This window comes from Podarcis vaucheri, assembly GCF_965113315.1.
Source record: "Podarcis vaucheri genome assembly, chromosome: 17".
NCBI lineage: Eukaryota > Metazoa > Chordata > Lepidosauria > Squamata > Lacertidae > Podarcis > Podarcis vaucheri.
This window is the reverse complement of record NC_138755.1, coordinates 3983246-4006945: the sequence shown is the minus strand read 5'-3', so window position 1 is coordinate 4006945 and position 23700 is coordinate 3983246. Positions and strand designations below refer to the sequence as shown.

General features: G+C 45.6%; 1 protein-coding gene across 1 annotated transcript in view; it reads right to left on the bottom strand.

Annotated features, from left to right (window-relative positions):
- The window catches only part of BGN (biglycan), a 52770-nt gene that overhangs the window by 28119 nt on the left and 951 nt on the right, over window positions 1-23700 (bottom strand). The window lies entirely within an intron of this gene.

The window sequence follows — 23700 nt, the reverse complement described above, 5'->3', positions numbered from 1 at the left end:
TTTGTTGGAGGCAGAAAAATCCTGAAATGGCAGCACATACCCTTTCTTCTATTTAATAGGGGACCTGGTGCAACAGGAAAGTCCCCTGCATAAACTCTGTCAATGATTGGGAGCAGCACAAGAGCTTTCCTGTTTAATTCCAATGAGGTTTTGCTGAGATAATAGAATCACAGAATTGTAGAGTTGGCAGGGACCACAAGGGTCATCTAGTCTAACCCCTGCAATTCAGGAAACATTTGCCGAACATGGGTCTCAAACCCACAACTCTGAGATTAAGAGTCTCATGAGCTACTGACTAAGCTACCCCAGCCACTGAATAGTGTGCCCCATGGGTCAGACTTGCACTGTCTCCCACTCTTAATTCCACCTGTTGCATTAAATAGAATATTTTTTCCATTGGCTCAGCTGTTAACATTTGCTCTTTTCCTACCAGATCTATCTCCATCAGAAACCACTCAAGCTGGTGCTTAGAGAAGCATTACCTAGCATTACCTAGCGTCATATGTCACATAGAGGAGGGAGAAAGGTTGTTTTCTGCTGCTCCAGAGAAGCGGACACGGAGCAATGGATCCAAACTACAAGAAAGAAGATTCCACCTAAACATTAGGAAGAACTTCCTGACAGTAAGAGCTGTTCGACAGTGGAATTTGCTGCCAAGGAGTGTGGTGGAGTCTCCTTTTTTGGAGGTCTTTAAGCAGAGGCTTGACAACCATATGTCAGGAGTGCTCTGATGGTGTTTCCTGCTTGGCAGGGGGTTGGACTCGATGGCCCTTGTGGTCTCTTCCAACTCTATGATTCTATGATTCTATGATTCTATTCTATGATATAAACCAGAGGTTACTGACTTGCATCTTCTACTCCATGGGTAGGCAAACTAAGGCCCAGGGGCCAGATCCAGCCCAATCGCCTTCTAAATCCAGCCTGCGAGTGGTCTGGGAATCAGCATGTTTTTACATGAGTAGAATGTACCCTTTTATTTATAATGCATCTCTGGGTTATTTGTGGGGCCTGCCTGGAGTTTTTACATGAGTAGAATGTGTGTTTTTATTTTAAAAGCATCTCTGCGTTATTTGTGGGGCATAGGAATTCATTCCCCCCCCCCAAAAAAATATAGTCCAGCCCCACACAAAGTCTGAGGGATAGTGGACCGGCCCCCTGCTGAAAAAGTTTGCTGACCCCAAAATCTACTCTTTTGTGTATGTGTGTGCTTAAAACATCTTAGAATCCTTGTGGTTCACCAATGTGCTGTAAATGTGTGAAACAAAAATGTACACCTTTTGAAGATGAGAGGCAAAGTGCATACAGATAAAAGTTGTTTCCATATTTGTGTGGCTTATAAAGATCCACTGTTCCTGTATGCATGTTTGGCAAGTTTGCTTCCACACATTCCCAGTCCTGTGTTTGCTACCAGTACCCAGGCACAGTGATTTCCCCTCACCCTCCAAGTACATATAAGCACCTTATGCCAATTCTGTATGGCAGGTGCACCTCCAGACAGATAAATGGTGGGCAAGTCATCCATATTTCGGGTCACTACTGCCAAAAAAGAGGGTGCAAATTTGCATATGGTCATTTAGAAATATTTAGTAATAATAAATACCGTATTTTTCACTCTATAAGCCGAACTTTTTCCCTCCTAAAAAGTAAGGGGAAATGTGTGCGCGTCTTATGAAGCGAATGCAGGCTGTGCAGCTATCCCAGAAGCCAGAACAGCAAGAGGGATTGCTGCTTTCACTGCGCAGTGAAAGCAGCAATCCCTCTTGCTGTTCTGGCTTCTGGGATTCAAAATATTTTTTTTCTTGTTCTCCAAAAACTAGGTGCATCCTATGGTCTGGTGCGTCTTATAGAGCTAAAAATATGGTACATCTGGAAAGGATTGCTGTCACTGAAACAGAAACACATCTCACCATGGTAGAGGAGATGCCACACAACTGATATGCCTGCTTCCTCTGCTGACCGGGTGCTGCTAACTGTTGATAGGAAGTTTCAAGACTCCCTTTCTATTGCTCCTTATCTTTTCAACCAGACTTGGGACAGGACAGCCTTCCCAAGGGAGGACACCTTCAAAGAGAGGCCTGTCCTCTGGCAGCCCTTCAGAATGGAGGATTGTCTTCTGTATAGCAGCACACACAAGACACCCTGCCCGCATTTCCCATTGCATATAGTTTCCTATAGCAAGCCAAATCAGCACTGTTTATAGCTATAGAAGTTTAAAGACACCCGGTCCTTAAGAAAGGAGAGTTCCTTTGCCTAGGTTGTGGCGTCCTGTAATTCCCTGGGGCTGAGAATAGCAGGACTGTAATTTACCAGCTATTTTCGCCTGCCTCCTGGCCTGTAGTGGTCAGAAAGAGACACATCCCTTGCCTCCCCACCCCCACCCCCCACGAGGGTTTCTTTGGACTGTGCTGTATGGGCAGGAAAACGATGGGAGCCTGCCATCGATTTAGTTGGCACTTCTCTCTCTCTCTCCACACCCCACTCCCTACCAATTCCCCCAGGTCTTTAGATGTGGAAAATTATAGCAAGTCATCATGGGTTTCCAGATGGCAATGCCTGCCGAGAGGTGAGATCATTGTGACTAGCTTGCGCAGGTCCCACACCCGCTCTCTTACTGTAAGGAAGTAGGACTCATGTGAGCTGATGTCATGCAGTGAGTGTGCTGTGCAAAGTCTCTCCACTGTCAAAGCAGGCTTGCCTGCTTTTCATTTCTATTTGGACATGGGGGCTGCTTATGTTTTAAGCCCGGATTGGTGGGCTATTTCAACAACAGCAACAATCTTTATTACGGTCCAGAGACCCAACAAATCGTTACAAAGCAATACACAATTCATACAGCCTACCTCCAGGTTAAACAAGCATTTTGTTCAGAATATAGGGATCATTGGTTCTTGCAGGACTATTTATATTGCGGGTGTGAGTCAGGGGCAGCCAATGTGGCACTCTCCAGATGTTGCTGTATTCCAACTCCCATCAGCCCCTCCTTGCAGGGACAGTGGTCAGGGATGATGGGAACTGTAGTCCAACAGCATCTGGCTCCCCGCCCCAAGTGAGCTGATTACGTTTCTTTTTTGTTTTGTTTGCCCCCCCAAAAAAGTACAAAAAGATAAGAGTTTCCCATTTTTTATGTCAAGATATTTGGCTCTTATAGGCAGCAGTGTATTTAGTCAAAGTGCAGGTCCCACAGTTCAGGGAGTTAGGGGCACCAAGAGTGGGGGAAGGGGGGCAGCTGGGCCTGTCCATAGTTACAGGTGCTCATTTTATTATTTTTACTTCTAAAATGCACAACAAATTGTGCTTATTCTTAAGGAAGCATGTTTAGCCAGAGGGCAGCAGAAGCCAACCCCATTTTATTCACATAGCCAAGATGGTAGCATGATTTAAGTGAATTTAAAATGCAAAAACTGCACATGCTCAGAGTATTTTTTTTTAAATAATCAGGGTTGGCTAGGGTTGCCATACCTCAAACAGTCAAAATTTCCAAATGACAGTGGAAACATTGTGTGCTTCCCTTCAGTACTGGAGACTAAGATGCAAGAAGTTCTTTCAGTGAGGACGATCACCACTTAGGATCTAATCTTAAAAGCCATGCTCATGAAGTATCTTTTCCAGACTAGATTTGAAAACTTCAAGCAAAAGGTCATTAATTCTTCCCAGCCCAAGGTCCTAGATTTCACCAGGTGGAGCCTATTAAGACTCTGTGTTGCGGACATGGCTGTGTGAATGCTGCAACTCTGCAGGGGTGCAGAAAAAGTAGAGTGTGTGGCAGTTGGTGGACTAAGATTTCCAGCAGCCAAGACTTCCCCGCTTAACTCTTTGATCCTCACCATCGCAGTGAATACATTATGGGGAAAGAAGCAACATGATGTCAGGTGACTGGCAGGTTTGGCCCATGGAGGCCTGGTAACCTTCAGATCTAGCTCTCATACCAAAAGTGATTCTTCACCTTTGTTTTAAGAACTGGTGACAGGTTGCTCATTTTCTTCCTCTGTTCCCTTTCCCTTTTTCTTTTGTGTAGCGTTTTTTACATTGTAAGCATGAAGGTAGGGACTCTCTTGTTTGTTATGTGTTATGTACTGAGCTGAATCCTAGATCAATAGGATCCAGAATGCAGCAGTCTGATTGGTTCGCAGGAGCCACCCAATCCAGCTCCAGGTGGAAGGGAATCAGTGACTTGATTGGCCTGCAGGAACAGCCAATCAGAGACCTGGATGAAGTGAATCAGCAACCTGACTGGGCTGCAGGAGCAGCCTGAAATTAGCCAATCACATGGGGCCCATTGTGTAAATAATGTATATTTAGCTAGACAGATTTGGGAAAAGTTTCATTCATTGCTACTATGAGCTGAATAAAGAGCATGAAGTTCACACTCGACTCCGAGTATATTTCAGTAAGCCAGCTGCAAAATGGGGTAAACGTAATTTCAAGAAATAAACCCAGAAGTAGGTAGCAAAAATAAGGAGGGAGGTTTTGTCTCAATCCCTGGATTCTTGTATAGTAAGAGAAAGCATGGTTTGCTCAGGGCTGCGATTCCCAATTAGGGCCTCTGTCTGTCTCACGATGCTTCCTTTCTGACTGCTGAAGGGTCAGGAGCCAAGAGTGGAGACCCAGCCAAAGGTATGCCTGGAAACTGCAAATCCTGAACCGGCGTCTGAAATTAGCAGAAAGTCTGAGCAAGGAGCTGTTACCTTTGGAGAGGAGGCTGTGCTAACATACACTGCTCTGCTTCAGGATCCCCTTTTTCCTTGGACACTTGCCTTTCTGCAGAGTGTGCTTTTATTTTCTCCACCCCCCCTTAAAAAATAATAATACTGTTTAAAGAGGCAACGGTTTATAACATTACTACAGGTTCCAGAGACAGGGAATTTTCTGTACAGAGCCAGAGGCTCAAAGTTTCCTGGATGCCTCAAAGCTGGAAGCTCTTTTCCCTAAACCTAAATGTATGGTGAATTTGGGTTGTGAGATTGCCTAGTGCTTAAAGGGACTCTTTTCTTTGTCTGGGCTGTGCTCTAACCCTTTCCTCCTAATCCGAAATCTAAACCTTGGCTCCCACAGAGAGTGACCAGCTGCGCAGGTTAGCAGATTTAAGGCACCTGCACCTTAAATCAAGGATGGGGAACCAGATGGTCCTCTTGCACACAGGCCTCAGCAGACGTTTTGAGATTTTAGAGGACAGTGTAACAGAATGCTGGTGCACCTGCCCATTCTAAGAAAATCTTCAAATCAGAGCAATATCCTCAGCCTCAAGACTGGGCAGAGATTGTTTCCCATCAGCTGAAGTCCAAAAGATCTGGAGGATACCAGGTTAGTGAAAGGTGGTTTCCCATATTAAATAGTGCTACTACCAATATTTGGTGCCCCTAAATTATACCTTCAGTTTTTCTTAGAACTGAAAACCCATATTCTAGAAACAAAATGCCAATTGTCACTTTTTTAGTTTCTAGCTCAAACGCATGTCTATGCCAGGAAGGTAGATTATCCAAACTCTGAGCTGGTTTGGAACAGAGGCTACCATGAAGCAGGCTGCTTCAGGCAGCAGGATTTAGGAGGATACATATATGATGGCAGGAAATGCTGTCTGAATGGTGTAGCAAGACATCTGAAAGCAGGAGTTTGAACTTTAGGCTGGCAGGGTCTGGCTTGGTTTTTTTCCTGAGCCCCAAGGGCCAACAAATGGAGCAGAGGACAAAATTTCCCTATGGAAAAATGTGCTGGGTATTAAGAATTAAAGAAAATAGTACCTCTGAGCACATATGCAGGCCAGGAATTTGTGATCAGTACCAGAACCAAACTCACATCCTTCCACACCAAATTCCACCCCTTTCCAACCAAGCATTCCTTTTCAATAATCTTTCTTTTTAATTGATATTGTTAGAAAATTGGAAGACAGAAATACTTGCCAATCCACTGCAAATCACCCAGAGTTCTGCCAGTAGATCCCAATCTATGTTCATGCCACCCCCGATTTAAAATGTTGGCTCTAGAATAGAGGAAGGTGCCATTTGGGTTCTGCTTGGGCAGCAAAAAGTCTTGGACAAGCACAGCTTTGATATTTTGCAGAACAGAATGGTTTGGCTGATTCATTCTTACAGCTTCTATGGAGTCAAGAGGTCTTTTGCCAAACTAGAATTTAAGAACAAGCTGAAGGAAGTCTATAAACAGTATTGTTCCCTGGTACACCCCAACTAAATGTCAGCAGAGCCTGAAAAATTATTTAATAGCTTTGCCAACAAATTCCCTTTGAGGAAAGCTTATACCCTCTTTTAGTTAACATAATCTGCTGTTTTAGATGGAAAATTTACCAATAGAATAATAGAATTGTAGAGTTGGAAGGGACCCTGAGATTTTTCTAGCCCAACTCCCTGCAATGCAGGAATCTCAGCAGAGAATCAGCAGGGCTGCAATTGAGGAACAGGATAAATCAAGTAGGTATTCACAGAATTATTTCATTATCCTATGTGTGAGGATTATGAGGAGTGAGAGTTTGGGTCCAATTTGCAGAAAACTGATTTTCTGTTTTCAAAGAGAAACAGAAAATAGATTTTTCTGTTTTCAAGAGATTTCAAAGTGGCTAATTTTGTGTCAGCCTTGATGAAACCAAAGGGAACATTTAACGGCTATACCTCTTTCCTTGTGTATACTTTGGATCAATTATATTTTGGTTTGTGCAGTTATGGATCAGTTCAATTTTATCTTGCCTGCTTTATTTAAGTATGATTTCTGTCAATTTTGTTATGGATTACAGCTGAACAAACACCTTTCTAAATACAAAATATCACAGGAAACTGAGCAGCTTCCAAATTTAATGGATATGACTCAGAATACAGGGTTTGGAGGCATGTGAAAACAGAGCTGATCTGAATGTACTTTGGGAAACATATTTGGCTTGAACCTGGAGATGGGGAACATCTTCTGTTCTGCCCTGTATTCATCGCAAGCAACACATCTCCGTTCTGCTACAGTTTGTCTTCCACCAAAAACTATGTTATTTGACTTGCTGTCTGCTGTGCCAAAATAACTTAACTTGTGCAATTTACATAATTAATTACATAAGTAACATTGTCACCTCTTTATTCTATCCCATTCATTTCAATGCAAAGAAAATGCAACACAAATGGGGAAGAAAGCATAGTTAATTTTCATTTTCAGACCGAAGGCAACAAGAGCAGTGGATCCAGATTGTATTCGCTGGATTGATTTAGGTTCTGGACATGGGAGAAAAAAGTGAATGGTAGCAATTTCCACTCCCTTTTCTGTTTTTTTCAGAATTATCCTGCATCCCTATTGCCGGGCAACTCTTAACTGGCCAAAATGCTCATTCTAATTACACATTGGTGGTATCCAGACACTCCTCCTCTCTCGTTTGTGCAAAGAAGGCATGCAGGGAGGGTGAAGGTCTTGCAAGGGCAGCACAAGCGAGTCCTGCCCTGTACTGCCGGTGTGTCAGGAGGGAACCGTGCATCCCAGTCTACAAATTGAGCGCACAGAAGCATACCTTTGATCCTTTTATAAGAAGCCTTCTGTTGACACTCATCACGAGCCCCACCCACCCTGCTCACTGAAGCCACTAAGGAGAGCCTTCCTGCGTGCCCCAGCTTGATCTCCTCCTCCTCAGGGATGTTCTCAGGTGGCAGGGAGAACATCACATGCCTGAATGCTCCTCCACATGTCAATCACTGTATATGGAACATTAACACTGCCACTTCCCGTTCGCAGACATGTCTAGTGCAAATTATTTCCCCCGTTATAACTCAGAGCTTTAAATTTTAGGCCAGCCACTTCATTTTTCCTTGTACTGGCATATTAAAAGCAAGCAGGCATGCCAGATAAATTGTACACAGGGTGACAAAGAAGATGTCAAAAGTGACATCAAATGTCATATTTCAAAGGTCATGTGTACATGCATGAGATGGCTTGGGCTGCTTTTGAGGAAACTGTCACTGCTCTCCAAGTAATGTACCTTTGGAAATGCGATACACCAGAGGTGGAGAACTTGTGTGGTCTTCCAGTTGTTGTTGGACTACAACTTCCACCATCTTTGACAGTTAGCCATGCTGACTGAGACTGATGGGAGTTGGAGTCCAACAACATCTGGAGGGCCACAATTTCCCCATCCCCACAATACACAAATAAAGTGGCCACATTCAAACATCACAACAAACTAGAGTCAAGCCACTGTCATCAACTTGTCCGCCATTACTAATTTTTTCATCACGCTTAATTGAAATAATGACCCATTTTAAAAATCTTTTGAAGAAAATCCAAGATTTCCCTGGAACACTATTTGAAAATTATTGTTGGAAATTATGATGGCCCACTTTTTCTTGGATCAGCAGAAGCTGCAGAGGGGTGAGCTTGTGTGCTAAAGACTCCCTTCCCCCACTGGTAGGCTTACTCGGTTGCTACTGGTGTCCTTCTTCCAGGGTTTGTGGCTGGCTGGATCAGTCAGGTACTAGGGCCTGACAGGACTGACCTGCCCCTGCCATTCCTCTCTGCCTCTGGGTGCAGTAAGAAGGGAAAGGGCTCAAGCAGCATGTTCTAGCAGAGGGCAAGGTCATTAGGTGTTTTGCAGGCCTAGCAAAGAACTATGAAGGCTCTCCCGATGAACAGGGTGGTCCTGAAGCCTCACGGCACAAATGTCACCTCCTGCCCCTTAGAAACTCACGCACACACTCAGCCCTTTGCTGTTCCACACTTGGGATGAACAATTAATCATAGGACGGTTTTATTTGTAAGCTGGTTATTGTTTTGTTTTGCTGTTCAGGGCTGTTTTTGTTTGTTTAAAATCCATGGTATTTTATTTTATTCTTTGCATTTATTACAGGCTACCTCAATCTCTGCTGAGCCATGCACAGCATTCCAGGGGTCCTGACCCTCAACCCAGGTGTGTGCTCCTTTTGAAAATTAAAGTTGTAGTGGAGGCTGTTGTAGCTTTAAGAAATATGGTTTATTCACATATTTACACCTGAATTTAGATGGAGAGAGTCCAGATCTTACAGCATGGTCAGCCCAGGAGGTCATCTCAAGATGGCTCTGCCCTTTGTTCTCAGCTACTCCAAGGCTCCTACCAAAGGCCCCCCAACTCTTCCTGTGACAACTCACCCTGTTATCCTGGCAACCTTCCGAATCCCCTGTCTCTCTTCACATCTCAGGACAGGGGACAGTTCTCCTGCACTGCCAATGGCCCTCAATGGCCCTGTACTGGTTCTCAACAGCCAGAGCTTGCCAGGTCGTCTTCCTTAGGCTAGCCAAGAAATCCCTCTGCAGCTGGTATTTTCCCTTCATATCTAAATAATCAAAACCCTACCATTTATTAATTTCTAAGGTTTAGGAGCCCCCCCCCCAAGACCTAGAACAATTTTATCATATACCATCTTGAGCACAGTTCTCTTTGGTCAGTTGAATGGTGGGACGTGGTTGGCGCTGTGGTCTAAACCACTGAGACTTGGGCTTGCTTGTCATAAGTTCGGCAGTTGGAATCCGTGTGACAGGGTGAGCTCCTGTTGCTTTGTCCCAGCTCCTACCAACCTAGCAGTTTGAAAGCATACCAGCATGAGTAGATACATGCCGTATTTACTCGAGTCAAAAAAAGTATTTGCTGGTGAATGTAAATGTGCCATCGAATCTAATACACACCTTTTCGCAACGTAATTTGTCCAAAAAAGGTAAGCATTAGATTCGAGTAAATACTGTAGGGACCACTGTGGCAGAAAGGTAAATGGCATTTCCATGTGCTCTGTCACTCGTCACGGTGTTCCATGCGCCAAAAGCAGTTTAGTCATGCTGGCCACATGACCCAGAAAAGCTGTCTGCAGAAAACAATGGCTCCCTCAGCCTGAAAAGCAGAAATGAGTGCCACACCCCAGTCAAATTTGACTGGACTTAACTGCCCAGGGGTCCTTTACCTTTACCTTTAGTTGAATGGCATGTTAGAAAAAGAAAACTTTAAAAGCCATGCTGTTTATTTATACACATAAGGATTTGAACATCTTAAGTGTGTGCACATACACACACCATGAGCCCACAATGTGTGGAGTGGCCATTAGATACGGATGAACCTTTAATCCCTTCCAGTTATGAATCTGAAGTAAGCAGTGGAGGTGAGGGGCTTATATTTGAGTCGTCTGCCTTGGGAATTAAAATGTCTTGGGCCACCCCTATGCTCAGTTTATTTTTATTATAAATTTGTATCCTGCTTTTCCAAAATTGTTGGAGGCGACTTTTCTAGAAGTTATAACTTTAGAAAGAGGCCTTCTCTCTCAGTCAGCCTCCCTCTCTCGCCCACTTGTTATTTTGCAAAAGCGTGATGAGGCTTACGACTCAAACTGGCTGTGCTGAAGAGTGCCCCTCAGGATGTTGGGACTCAACATAATAGTATTTTGCACACCTGGAAGTTCCTTTCCTTCTTTTACCTGGAAGGACACACTATTCTTCTATGCTCTCAACAGCAGCCTGCCATCACAGCTCAGGTACGCTTCCCACCCCCCATTTTACCTTCATGCTGCGAAAGGTGGCTTGGTTTCTATTTCTTTTAAGTCATGCTACTGTTGTGGGCACAGGAGCAGGGCATGGGGGGAAAGGTGGCCACGCACTCAGCACAGCAGATTGTCTCTCTTGGAGCAGCCCAGAATTTGAATTATGGCCCTTCCTTGTAAGAAAAGAGCTGCTTCCAGTAAAAGCTGCTCTCCGCACAGGCCACAGCCAACAATTACAGGAGGCTGGCGTCTCTGCCGAAGCGCTTCACATCCCTTCCAAATCCACAGCCCCCTCAGAGCCCACAATAGAAGCCTTTATATCCCAAGATCCGAGTGTTTGCGATTACAGGCGGGGTCACACCCAGTTCTCCATTCCAGTTTTGGAGCAGACGCCAGGATGGTGGAAAACTCTCCCTCCCTGGCATCTGGGTCCGCTCATGCAGCACTAGGCAGAGACAAAACACAAGCAGGACTGACCAGTGGAGTTTGGGAGAGAGAGAAAGAGAGAGAGAGAGAGAGAGAGAGAGAGAGAGAGAGAGAGAGAGAAGATACTAGGTGAGGGAGTAGCAGGCTGGCCCAGATGCCTTGATCACTGCGGCAGAAAATCCCAAAGCCATCATCTCTCTTCCATTCATTAACGTGGGGCAGGATTCGTCAGGAAGTTCTCCTATGCAAGCCTGACTGACATGGGGAGATGGGGAGTGTCATGAGAGCATGATTTAGTTATCTATACAGAGTAAGAAAACCTGTGCAACTCAACTTGCACAATTTACATAAATCAAAGATTTCAGCTACAATTTGATTCCACCAGTAAACAAACACAAAAATTCTGAATATGCTTGTCATTATTATTGTTAAGCATTTACTTGACACTTAAAAAATGCAGAGCACCCTACTATCTTGGCCTGTTGTTACAACAGACCCATGAAGTAGAAATTAATTAATATTCTTGTTTTACAGATAATCAATTTAGTTTTAGAGAAAGTTACCTATTTACTGGGCATCAGAGGTTGTGAAGGAAGTTGGGCAATGGTCTTAGAGCTCAACTGAATGAATCAAGTCTTCTTTTTAACATACAAGGGGCTCACTTTGAACCATACAGCTATGATATCCTGTTGCTTCGCTCTTGTGCACCAAATATGGTTCCTCCTAAGAAGGTACCCAAATCCTGCTCTGAGCCACTGTGGCCTTTTTCTGCTAGGGTTGCAAAATTTGTTGTGGGGAGGGGCATTGACCTGCCCCAGTCCCTTTCACAATCTGAAGTGTTAACTTCTAAGCCCATTAAGATTTTATTGGCATACATATAACATGATGCTTATTTTTTGCATGTTAAGCTGCTGTTAAAGGCACGGGAGCAGCCAAAATGTTGGCTGCCTTATCCAAGCTAATACTCCCATCCGTCACCTCAGGTCTTTGCTGTAACATGGATGTGTCTGCAGTCGAGACCATTGGCAGTAATTTGTGAAGTAAATATCTGAGGCTATCTCTGAGTGCTACAAGCACGGAGCAGAAGATGCTGGCAAACAATTACTCATATTTTACGTAAAGGTAAAGATACCCCTGACTGTTAGGCCCAGTAGCGGACGACTCTGGGATTGCGATACTCATCTTGCTTTACTGGCCGAGGGAGCCAGCGTACAGCTTCCAGGTCATGTGGCCAGCATGACTAAGTCGCTTCTGGCGAACCAGAGCAGCACACAGAAATGCCGTTTACCTTCCCGCTGGAGTGGTACCTATTTATCTACTTGTACTTTGACGTGCTTTCGAACTGCTAGGTTGGCAGGAGCAGGGACCGAGCAATGGAAGCTCACCCCGTCGCGGGGATTCAAACCGCCAACCTAGGCAAGCCCTAGGCTCTGTGGTTTAGGCCACAGCACCACCTGCGTCCCTTACTCATTTTTTAGTCTTGGTCAGTTTTAGTCTTGGTTCGGAAAGACAAACTCAAGCTGTGTACTGTTAGCACTCATCCATCTCAAGAGGCAACTGCTGCATTAGCAACACCAAAGTGACCTTCCCAGGACACAAGCCTGGGTGTATGGGGTGTTAGGGGAGGGGATAATACCTCTGGTGGAGAACAGGTCATGCTCCTTCTGGGGTAGTTTGTCCACCTTTAGTCCCCACTCTCACCTCATCTCTCACCTGTGGTGCCTAGAAGCTGTCAGCATGTGACAGTGGCCACAATCCCAGCTAAACCAGGTGAGAGTCGCCGATGAGTCGGGGACTTTCCCTGCATATGAAGACAGGCTTCGGCAGATTGAGTCCACAAGACCAGTACTGGGTCAAGAAGGCAGTTTCTATGCTGTGTACACACTATACATTTAAAGCGCATTTGAAGCAGCCCCCCCCAAAAAAAAAACTATGACTGACGTAAACTGCAGTAAACAGTGGATTTTTCCAGGGGCAAGCAGAAGTATGGGTGGGGCCTTGCTCCCACAATGGTGATGGGATGGTATCCTCCATAGTGAGGTAGTGGGGGGGGGGCTGAGAGGGCCATCACCCCGGGCAGAGTTTTCGGGGGGGGTGCATCAAGGTATCCTGCCCCTTGAAATAAACAAATTAAGGTCTTATGTATATAATAATTTTCATAAATGTACCAAGCAAACACGTACATAAATATATAAACCACATGTCTGAAGCAGCACAGGAGAACAGCCATGAAGCCATTTTGACTCCCAAACTGACCACGTGTTTTCTCTGCAAAGTCCAATGGAAAAGCCTCCCCATTGTCTTTTCCTTCACAAAGCCTGTCTTAAGGGTATGTCTGTGTATGAATAGGGTGAGTCTGTGACTTGGCTCAGGAACTAAGTATTTATCATTACAAAAGACTGGCCAGGCTCCTCAGGATATCCAATCAAGTAAGCATTAACAGGTAACTTGCCAGACAGGAGGTAAACAACCCACTCAGATTTCTGCTGTAGACCACCCCTTCTGTGATGTGGGTATGATGCTTCTGAGGGTGGTCTTGGACTCCAGGGCGGGCATTTTAAAATGTCTATATAAGGGCGGGCACACCTGGGTTCTGGGTCCTCCTCCTTCTCCTGCGTGTGAGAGGAGCACCCTGTTGTAACAGTTCAATAAAGATCAGGCTTACTAGCTGCTTTGCTTCTCAATATTCTCTGGTCGGCCTCTGTTATTTTCTCCGACTGATGGAGAACCTGCAAAGGACTCTAAAAGGGCTCTTGTGTCCCCCATAAGGGAACAAGGGCAGATTTTCGTTTATTACACCCTTCGTGAGCAGTTGCATCCTCAGCTCCCTCCAGCTGGAGAGCAGGTGAGAAGGACGCAGCAGGCGTGCCCCCTGGCCTGTGACCCCAGCGCTGCTTCTCCGAGGGGCACTGCTTGCAGGGAGGGCACCGTGGGCTGTTGCGTCCTTCTCACAGTGCCCTCCTTGTGAGCCCAGCACCCCTTCCAAAAGCAGCGCTGCAAAGCGACAAGGCTCATGGGGCACCCTGAGCATGCCTCGCTTTGCAGCAGTGGGTAGGGTCGCTCCTGCTGCTATGCGACCTGCCCCCAGTGCGCCCTGAGCCCCAGGCACAAGCAGGGGACACTCTGCCGCTGGTCTTCCATTGCATTTGAGGCAACAGGTTGGCTTAGAGTGCAAAGGACTGGCCATGTGGCATGTGCAACTCTGCCTTCCAACAGAGGGGAATGGCTGGGGTAGAACAGCTACTCTGCCATCTGCTGCTTGAAATGGCCTCCTCCATCTCCCTTACGAGGTGCAATTCACCCCCCCCCCCAGAGGCCTGGCCAGTGGCGTAGCGCGGGGGGTGCAGGGGGGCCTGCCGCACCAGGCGCAACATCTGGGGGTTAGGGTTAGGGGGCGCAAATCCACGGGTTAGGGGGCACAAATTACTTGCCTTGCCCCGGGTGCTGACAACCCACGCTACGCCACTGGGCCTGGCTAGAGTCCAGGGCTGAGCACCTTTTGGAAGAGTTAGAAGCACTTCCTGCATTTTTAGGCTGGTTTGGGGGGGGGGCGATCAGGGGCTTATGCCGACAGGTGATGGGAGACTTTCCAGGCATTTAAATGTGATTATATTTTATTCCGTCTTGTTGGGAGGTATGCTTTTGTTACCCACCTCAAACACCCAGGATGTGGTAAATAAGCTTTAAACCCAAACAAACTTCTAAAAACACCGACTCCAGTTGGGACTGAAGCCAGTGTGCCTCTCATGCCCTCCAGCAACCTAATAATCCTAGAAATGTAGAACTTTGTTCCAGGGCCAGGGCTTTTTTTCAGCCGGAACGCGTCGGAACTGTGTTCCAGCACCTCTCCCCATGCCACGCCTCTGGTTCACATTAGGATTATCCCTGGAGCGCAAAGAGGACATCCTCTGTGGGCACTGGAGAGGGTCTTCTCGTGAGCCAGAGCTGCACTGGGGCTTTAATGAGGCTCTTCCCGGGCTAACAGCTGATGTGCGGGGAAAAGCTTCCCCTGCCTCTGCTCTGTAAGACTTGTGCAAGTCCCTCTGGCTTGTGCAAGTGAGCAGAAGGGAGAGGGCAGCTTGCAGGGCAGACATGCAGGGGAAAAGCTTCTATGTGCATTAGCTGTGCTGTTCACAAAGCAGCCCTCCTTCGTCAGCTGGCCGGAAACAGGAGGGACAGGGCAGCATTCCTGCACCGTTTTTTCTAGAAAAAAAGCACTAGCATAACAGAAATTAGGGCTCACCTGCCCCAGTCTGTTTTCAGTGCCAGAACTTTCAGCCTTGCAACTTATTTATTGTTTTATTTATGGAATACATTTACATCTTTTCTCCAAGGAGCTCAAGGCAGCATACATGGGTCTCCCTCCCATTTTATCCTCAAAAAGACTGATTTTTTGGAGGAAGCAGATTTATTGTGCAAGACCACCCAATCAGCTGTAACAGAGCCATGTGAATTTGCCGGTATGTGATTGCATACTACTCAAAAATAGCGAGTCTGGAAGAGCCCCAGGTTCCCCAGTCCTAATCTGACAATGCAGCTACTACATCACACTGCTCCAAGATGGGGCAGGAGGAAGTGGTTTCATGACATCACAGGCTCTAACCAATCAGGGCAGCCCTCAGTTGGCTCATGCTGCAAGCATGCTCACTTGGTTTTCCCTGAACTCAGTCCTGGAGAAGAGAAGGTACATGTGATACACTGTGTTTTGATGTGCTTCCACAGCACCCCCATTGTTCATCATATTTATATCATATTTATATACACTCTGGAATGAGAGTGGGGCAGTGTTATCAGAGGAATTAGGTTCTGGGCAGGATGTAGCCTGGGCACCTCTGTTTTTAATCACTGGCTGCAAGTAACCAGAAGTGAAGGAAAGGCACTCTACACATGTTCAGAGGCCCACTCTGCCTAATTTTTTCTATATCACCTATCTCTCTTAGCCACAAAACCTGCCAGTTCTACCATCCACAGCACTCTGCAACTCTTACTTTATCTACCTTTTTGCAGTATTGCTTTTCTGCTCCCCAGTTTTTCTTCCCCATCTGCTCAGTGTTTATTTTGGCCTTGAAATTTCCCAAGTGCTGCCATTCAGCAGTTAAGGGTTTGAAGCAGCTGCATTCGGCTAGAAACTCCTTGCAAGAACTCAGCTGGTCTGTGTATTAGCTAACAAACCATACGGGCTGCATGTTGAGAATATACAGTACATTTTACATCCACAAAATCAAAGTGAAACCAAATAAGATCTGAAACTTCTTTTCAGCCTTGATGACTATCAATATAAAACTCTCCACATTTTTGCTTGCTTTACTTCTGACCTTAAAAGTAATATGGACGAATGTTAAAAGACTGTGCTGTGCAGAAATGTGAATTAAGTTTCTCTGACTTTTAGCCTGGGCTAAGAGGGAGACCTAACTCACAGCCTGCAATCTAACCCCGTTTATTTTCCACAGCAGTGCCCATTCACAGCTCCATTGCATTCCAGTGAGACTTGCTCTGCAGAACTTCTTAATGGGTTGTGCCCTCATGGTAAATCGAGAGGCGGGTGGCATTTAGGAAGAGCCTTGCTAGATCAGGCTAAAGGCCAATCTAGTCCAGCCGTCTGTTCTCACAGTGGCTGTCCATAGAGGCTGTCCAGGCTGCATATGCAGAACCGTATCATCTCTGACCACGGAGGCACAGCAGAACTTTCGTGGCTAGATTTAGATTTCTTGCCACAAAAAAGTATTGCGCCAGCCCTGACCGTGCTTCTATCCTGGCACTTTTACAGTTACCCGAAATGTAACTACACAGCTCCCTCTGTGTTACAGCATTCTCCCATGCACTGGGATCCAGCCAAATTTTGCTGTTTATGAAACAAACGTAGGAGACCAGGCTTTCATCATCTGTACTCTTTCAGCTCACCAAACTGCACTCCCCTTTACCAAAGGGAGGCATCAAAACTCCACGCCTTACATTTGTCTCTAAACCGCAAGTAATTTGGCTTCTGTCCGAACATGTAACCATTTTGGGACGGGATTATATTTTTAACAGCAATGCCAATGAGAGGACATTGTGCAACATAAGCCTGCAATCAAGGAACCCTCTAGATCCAAGAACAGTTCTGAGTGATTCTGTCTACAATAGAGTCCTAAATATTCCAGCTGTCAATATTTTAAAAGTAGGTTTCCAGCCCTCATGGTTGTGATGGCTAAAAGCTATATCAAAGAAGGCCCAAGTCAAGTTTGCTGTTTCAGATCTCCTGAATCAAATTTCTTTTATAAAGGGAGGAATCTAATTAATTGGAGTGAGGATAAATGTTCCATGATCATATAAATCTCAGATTTAAGAGTCAATAGCCACGTTTTCACATAAAACTAAGCCAAACTATGACCTGGGGCTTGTTCACACTTCCACTTGTCCTGCTCTTTACTGTTGAATCACAGCAAATGTCAGATTGAAGTTTACCCGATTCTGCAGTAGAGAGAAGGTTTTCTTGGGGCTACAGCAAATGGAAAACCTATTGGACCCAAGGACAAGTGGGAAGCCACCCAGAGCTGTGCTTTCTAGGCACAGAACAAGGAAAGAGTGGGCGAGCCCTTAAGGGAATGTGCTGGAGGAGCATAGCAGCGAAGTCAGCCAAGGCTTGCTTAGCATGTCATCAGAGCCTCAGATCATGGTTAAGCTCTCTCCTCATTAACCACCATCTATAGAAGGTAAAGGTAAAGGACCCCTGACAGTTACGTCCACTCACAAACGACTCTGGGGTTGTGGCGCTCACCTCACTTTACAGGCCGAGGGAGCTGATGTTTGTCTGCAGACAGTTTTTCCAGGTCACGTGGCCAGCATGACTAATCCGCTTCTGGCGAACCAGAGCAGTGCACAGAAACGCCGTTTACCTTCCCACCTACTTGCACTTTGACGTGCTTTTGAACTGCTAGGTTGACAGGAGCAGGGACTGAGCAACAGGAGCTCACCCCGTCATGGGGATTCGAACCACTGACCTTCCGATCGGCAAGCCCAAGGCTCTGTGGTTTAGACCACAGTGCTACCCGCATCCCTAACCACCATCTATAGCCAAGGCTTATTCTTGGCTGCAGACAATGCTTAAGGAACCTTGGCTTAGCTGCTGCGCTACAAGCTGCCTGATGGGAACCAGCATGTTTGAACATTTCCAATAAACCATAGTTTGCCTTACTGTGCTACATGAACCTGGCGACTGTGATGTAGTACAATGGGGCACATGTTTTGCATGTAGAAGGTGCTGGATTCATTTTGTGATATCTCCAGTTTTAAAATGAACAGGAGATACTTCTACTAGAGCTCTACTGGAGCTCTGACTATTTTTCACTTTACTATTTCACATTTTAACTTTTGGGCCATTTCTGCACACATTTGAGACGATGCCATTATATGCACTTTGAGCTGTAGCAGTTCACCTTCCTAATCCACTACAAAGGAAGTGAGTACACTGCAATAAATAACAATGACTAAATAGTACTCTTGCACAACAAATCTGCTTCTTGCTCCTATAACTACAATAGAAAGTTGTTTGATGGTGACATTGCATAACCTCCAATATTGTGAAAAATCAGTATGACTGCTCAATATTGGGTGGGGGGGGGGTTCAGTTTTGTTTGCCTTTTAAAAAGAAACTACCTAATTTGCATTTCTTGAAATGATAGGTTAATCGAACACAACTAGCCTTCAAAATTTGCACTTGTCCAAATTTGGAGCTGCAAATCTCCAACAAAAACACATTATATTAGGGGAAGGTGTGCATCAAAATGCATATATTCATGAAAATAGCGTACAAAAAACATTATATCGGGGAAATTACTTGAAATAATGTGTTTTATTAGTCACAACTGCATACAAATATGTGTTTTTTAGGAGGTGGTCACACTGAAATGCTGACAATCCCTCACCCAAAAGAATGCAATTTCAGTGGAAATATGGGGAACCAAATTCAATACAGTATTAGCAAATGAGAGAATGTTGACATTGACCAACTCACGCATTCCTACCTAGTACTGTACATGCTTTGTCTAGATGCAGCCTCTATCATGCAGCTGGCATTCAAAGCAGGCAATACTGAAGTTAATGACACAGGAGTCTGACCTGGGGCTTGCTCACCTTTAAGCATTACTTAAATCCACTTTTCCCACATTCAAATTAGCCAGAAGAAATATCAACCTCAAATATGCAGATGACACAACCTTGATGGCAGAAAGTGAGGAGGAATTATAGAACCTTTTAATGAAGCTGAAAGAGGAGAGCAAAAATATGGTCTGAAGCTCAACATCAAAAAAACTAAGGTCATGGCCACTGGTCCCATCACCTCCTGGCAAATAGGAGGGGAAGAAATGGAGGCAGTGAGAGATTTTACTGTCTTGGGTTCCATGATCACTGCAGGTGGTGACAGCAGCCACGAAATTAAAATATGCCTGCTTCTTGGGAGAAAAGCAATGAGAAACCTAGACAGTCTCTTTAAAAGCAGAGACATCACCTTGCCAACAAAGGTCCGTATAGTTAAAGCTATGGTTTTCCCAGTAGTGATGTATTGAAGTGAGAGCTGGACCATAAAGAAGGCTGATCGCCGAAGAATGGATGCTTTTGAATTATGGTGCTGGAGGAGACTCTTGAGAGTCCCATGGACTGCAAGAAGATCAAACCTCTCCATTCTTAAGGAAATCAGCCCTGAGTGCTCACTGGAAGCTGAGGCTCCAATACTTTGGCCACCTCATGAGAAGAGAAGACTCCCTGGAAAAGACCCTGATGTTGGGAAAGATGGAGGGCACAAGGAGAAGGGGACGACAGAGGATGAGATGGTTGGACAGTGTTCTCGAAGCTACCAGCATGAGTTTGACCAAACTGCGGGAGGCAGTGGAAGACAGGAGTGCCTGGCGTGCTCTGGTCCAGGGGGTCACGAAGAGGCGGACACAACTAAACGACTAAACAACAACAAGCTGTTAATCCACTTTTCCCACATTCAGATTAGACCAAAGTTGTCCACATCCTCACATATTAGAATTTGTATATTTGAATTTGCATAGCCTTCCCCGTTCATGCCAGCAGGCATTCCCTTTTGTGTTTGTCCCTGCCTTCTAATTAGATTCTGTTGTGCCAATTAAGTACCAGCAGGGCATGTACATAGAGAGCTGCAGATGTGCCCGGTTGTTGTTGTTTAAAAAAAATCCCCACCCAAGAAGCAGGCAAAAACACACAGCTGTAAATTTGCTTGTGCAGTTTTCTGGTTGTGTGCAAATCTGACGGACCAAAGTAAAATTATTCCTCCATTCAATATCACCCCTGAAATAGTTACAAGTACAGCCAAAAAAGAAATGAAAGCATTGAGGAAGGTGTGGGCATGGAAAGGGGAATAGCAGAAAGTGACAACTGAGCCTTTCACCCCAAAAGACTGGAAAAACCCAAGGGACGTGGTTTGGAGCCTGCTTTTCCCCAACTTATTGGATTATCCCCATATCAGGTAAACCCTAATGTTCAGGTGGGAAGCATGAGATTGGTGTTGTTTGAGAATAATTTCATGTGGACTATGCAAATTAAATGGGAACACAAACAGCTGCAAACACACAATAAACTCCACTGTGGGCAGTCCCCTGAGTCTATGTTTCGGAGAGCCATGTGCTTCCCAGGAAGCTTATCAGGGATTCCTCAATGATAACACCAATAAGAGTGACAGCCTGAGTGACAGCATGCCTACTGCATCTTCCAATTTTGAGGTGGAAAGCTTTTGGTTCAAACTTTGCCTTTGCCACTGTTGCTCAGATTTAGCCACCCACAATATCAACCTGCCATACTGGATTGTTGTAAATGTTACAATACAATGTATGCGCTTTGAACATCCTAAACCACAGTACAAATGATTAATGTTAGTAGCAAATTTTAGAAGCCCTAGAAATAAAACATGATTATATAATCATACACACAAACACACATGTGGAAAGTAGGACCCCTTTATTTGACAGATGTTCTGTCCTCCCTCGTGTATAGTATTTCCTGGTATATTTGATTAAGTATGAACCAGGGGAGCCAGTGCAATCAAGGGAGCTCAGATCCACAACAGACAAAAGGACCCATCAAAGTGCAGTGGACTGTGGGGTTCATATAGGTATTCTGCCTCTCTAGAGGCAGACTGAGAGTTGTGATGCTAATGAAACCAGCCGTCAAGGCACTTCCAGACTGTCCCTGCTTTCAGGTGCAGTCACGTCCCAACAAATTTGGGTTGCACAATTACAGTTGATTGGGAAGTCTCATTCAATAAGCCTACTTCCCCAAAAGATCAAACATTTTGCAATATGAAAAGTGACAGGAAAATGCTGGGAAGTGTGGGGTAACATTTGCTCCGATGCGATGTCATGTGACTTTCCCACAAACAAATCAAAATGGGTGCTCATTTAAAAGCAATGTTGTCCAATCTTCCTGCAGACAAATCAGGATGAAGCTCAATCAGCAGGTTGTCTGACCCTGAGTAATATATCTGTATCACTAGTGTGATAGAGATTGCACACATGGTGTTGGTAGAACCCAGACAAAGCTTTCGCCAGCAGCGTGTCATATGTCTAATGGAGGGTTAAGAAGCATTTGAGCTCAGCTCAGAGATGGGGTGGTGAGGAGAGGTTGTGCCCGAATGCCATGTTCCGTGGCTGGGAGCAGCCTGTGGGTCTTGGGCATCTGTGGCTATGTGGAGCCAAGCTGGTGGTTCTGTGGCAGGCAGTGCGCCATGCCTGCCAGCTCAGCAGCCAGCGTGCCAAGAAATCCGCACGCTCCACAGGCAGGGGCTGGCACAAGGAGGTAGAGTTGATGAGCATGTGTGGGTTTTTCTCCCAGCCCTCCCTGCCCTAGCCTGCTGGACCTCCTCTCTCAGATATGAAGTTAGGAACCATGATGCCTCTCGTTTACATTGACGACTTAACCCTTTCCATTGCCCCCACCATGCCTTGCAAAATTCTGACCCCCAGTGCCATTTTCCTTCACTCGATGATAGCCACCAACTCTCTCATAATACCGTTTAGTTGGATGCCTCTCCCTAAAAAGTATAAGCCTTTGATAACCCAGCTTCCTCCTCTTTTTTGCATTTAGCATCTTCTCTTTCGCAGGACTCTTTGAAAGGATCAAGGAGGCTTTGCTTAAACTAGCCGGTTTTTGTGGTTTCCTATCCCCCTTGGGGCCTCCCCACATAATTGCTTCCAAGGGTGGGATGGATGCTCCTGGAGACGCTGCAGGATTTGCTGTCCCGGTTTGCAAACATTTATGCTGGCTTTGAATGAAAAGCTCTTCCAGTCTGCTCTGCTCATGTTTCATTCTCACTTTGGACAAACAAGCCAACCAAGTACATATCTTATGCCATCCATAACTAACAGCTTTGCTCAGATAAAAATAAGATAAAATAATGCAATGCTGGCTTGCTGGGCCACAGGCACAGATTTCAGTGGGCACCAGATCCAGTCTAAGGAGGAACTTGAGGGTCTCTGAGGTTAGCAAACTGAGAAGTGGGGTGGGAATTGGGGAGGGGCTGTAAATGCTGCAGGATTCTATCTCTAGCTAGGGGAGTGAGGTGGATTCCCCACAGTCAACAAGGGAAATAGGAGAATGAAAGCTTCTAAAAGAGGAGGTAGCGTCTAGCAGTATAGGATGGGAAAATGAGGCACAGTCCTGGGACAAAGGGCAATGCAAAAAAAACTGATAGGCGGTAGGTTCAGAATGGGCAGAACAAAAAGTACTTTTCTGCACAACCTCTGGTTAACGTAAGGAATTTGCTCCCATGAAGTGTAGTGATGATGGCTCAGACCGCTTTAGAAGGGGATTAACCAAATGCATGGTGTAGGGTACTAGTGGCAATGAGCCACAAGAGATGAGTGAAACCTCCACATCAAGAGGCAACATACCTCTGAATATGAGATATGGACTTCATGTGGGATTTGGCTGACCACAGGATGCTAGATTAGATCCATCTGGCCTGAGCCAGCAGGGTTCTGTTTATGATGATCTTTTGTGATACCAGGTTGGTGCTGAGGATGCAGGAGTCAATGAGGAGGGCTGTCTGTGTGCCACAGGTCCATGGAGCAGAGGGAGGGGGGTCTGGTGGCATTGAGCTTCCTAAGAATCTTGACCTTCACTTCTCCTTTTTTTAACCCCAATATTTTTTAATTTGTGGTGAGCAGGAATAGAAGTGCACCGAGCCATCCGTTAGGAACGTGCACACAATCAACATTTTCCTCTCTGCCCACTAGCAGGTTCAAGTTTCCTTGCGCACATAAAACATGCAACAAATTAACTAGGTGAACGCAGTCCACCAGCACCCCTGCTACAATTCCCATACTGCCAAATGCTGTGACCAAGGGCATTGCCCATTATCACCCAGTTCGCACATTTACATTTGTCCTCCTGACAAAGATGTACCTAGGGACCCTAAGGAATATTCACAGGACTGGCACAGTTGCTGGCAAAAAATCCAAACACACACACACACACACACACACACACACACAGTCCTCCTTTATGACCTCCAAGGACCCTTCTGACTCTGGAAAGTTGCCCAACCCACTACTGTGTTCTTGCACCACCAGTGTTCCCTTCAATGGGGCTTTGTGCAAGAGAGCTTTGCGCATATCGAGCAAAGAGAAGACCCCGCCAAGGCAACCACCCCTTCAAAGGAGTTTGGAGACCCTGGTAATGGTGCAAGAATAACAGGAGACCTCAATGGATTGTTATGGCTGAGGTCAGAATGTGGCCCCGGCATCTATAAATTTTGCTACCAAGGAGAAGAAAGCCAGCAGCAACAGCCTGGGAACCCTGAAGATTG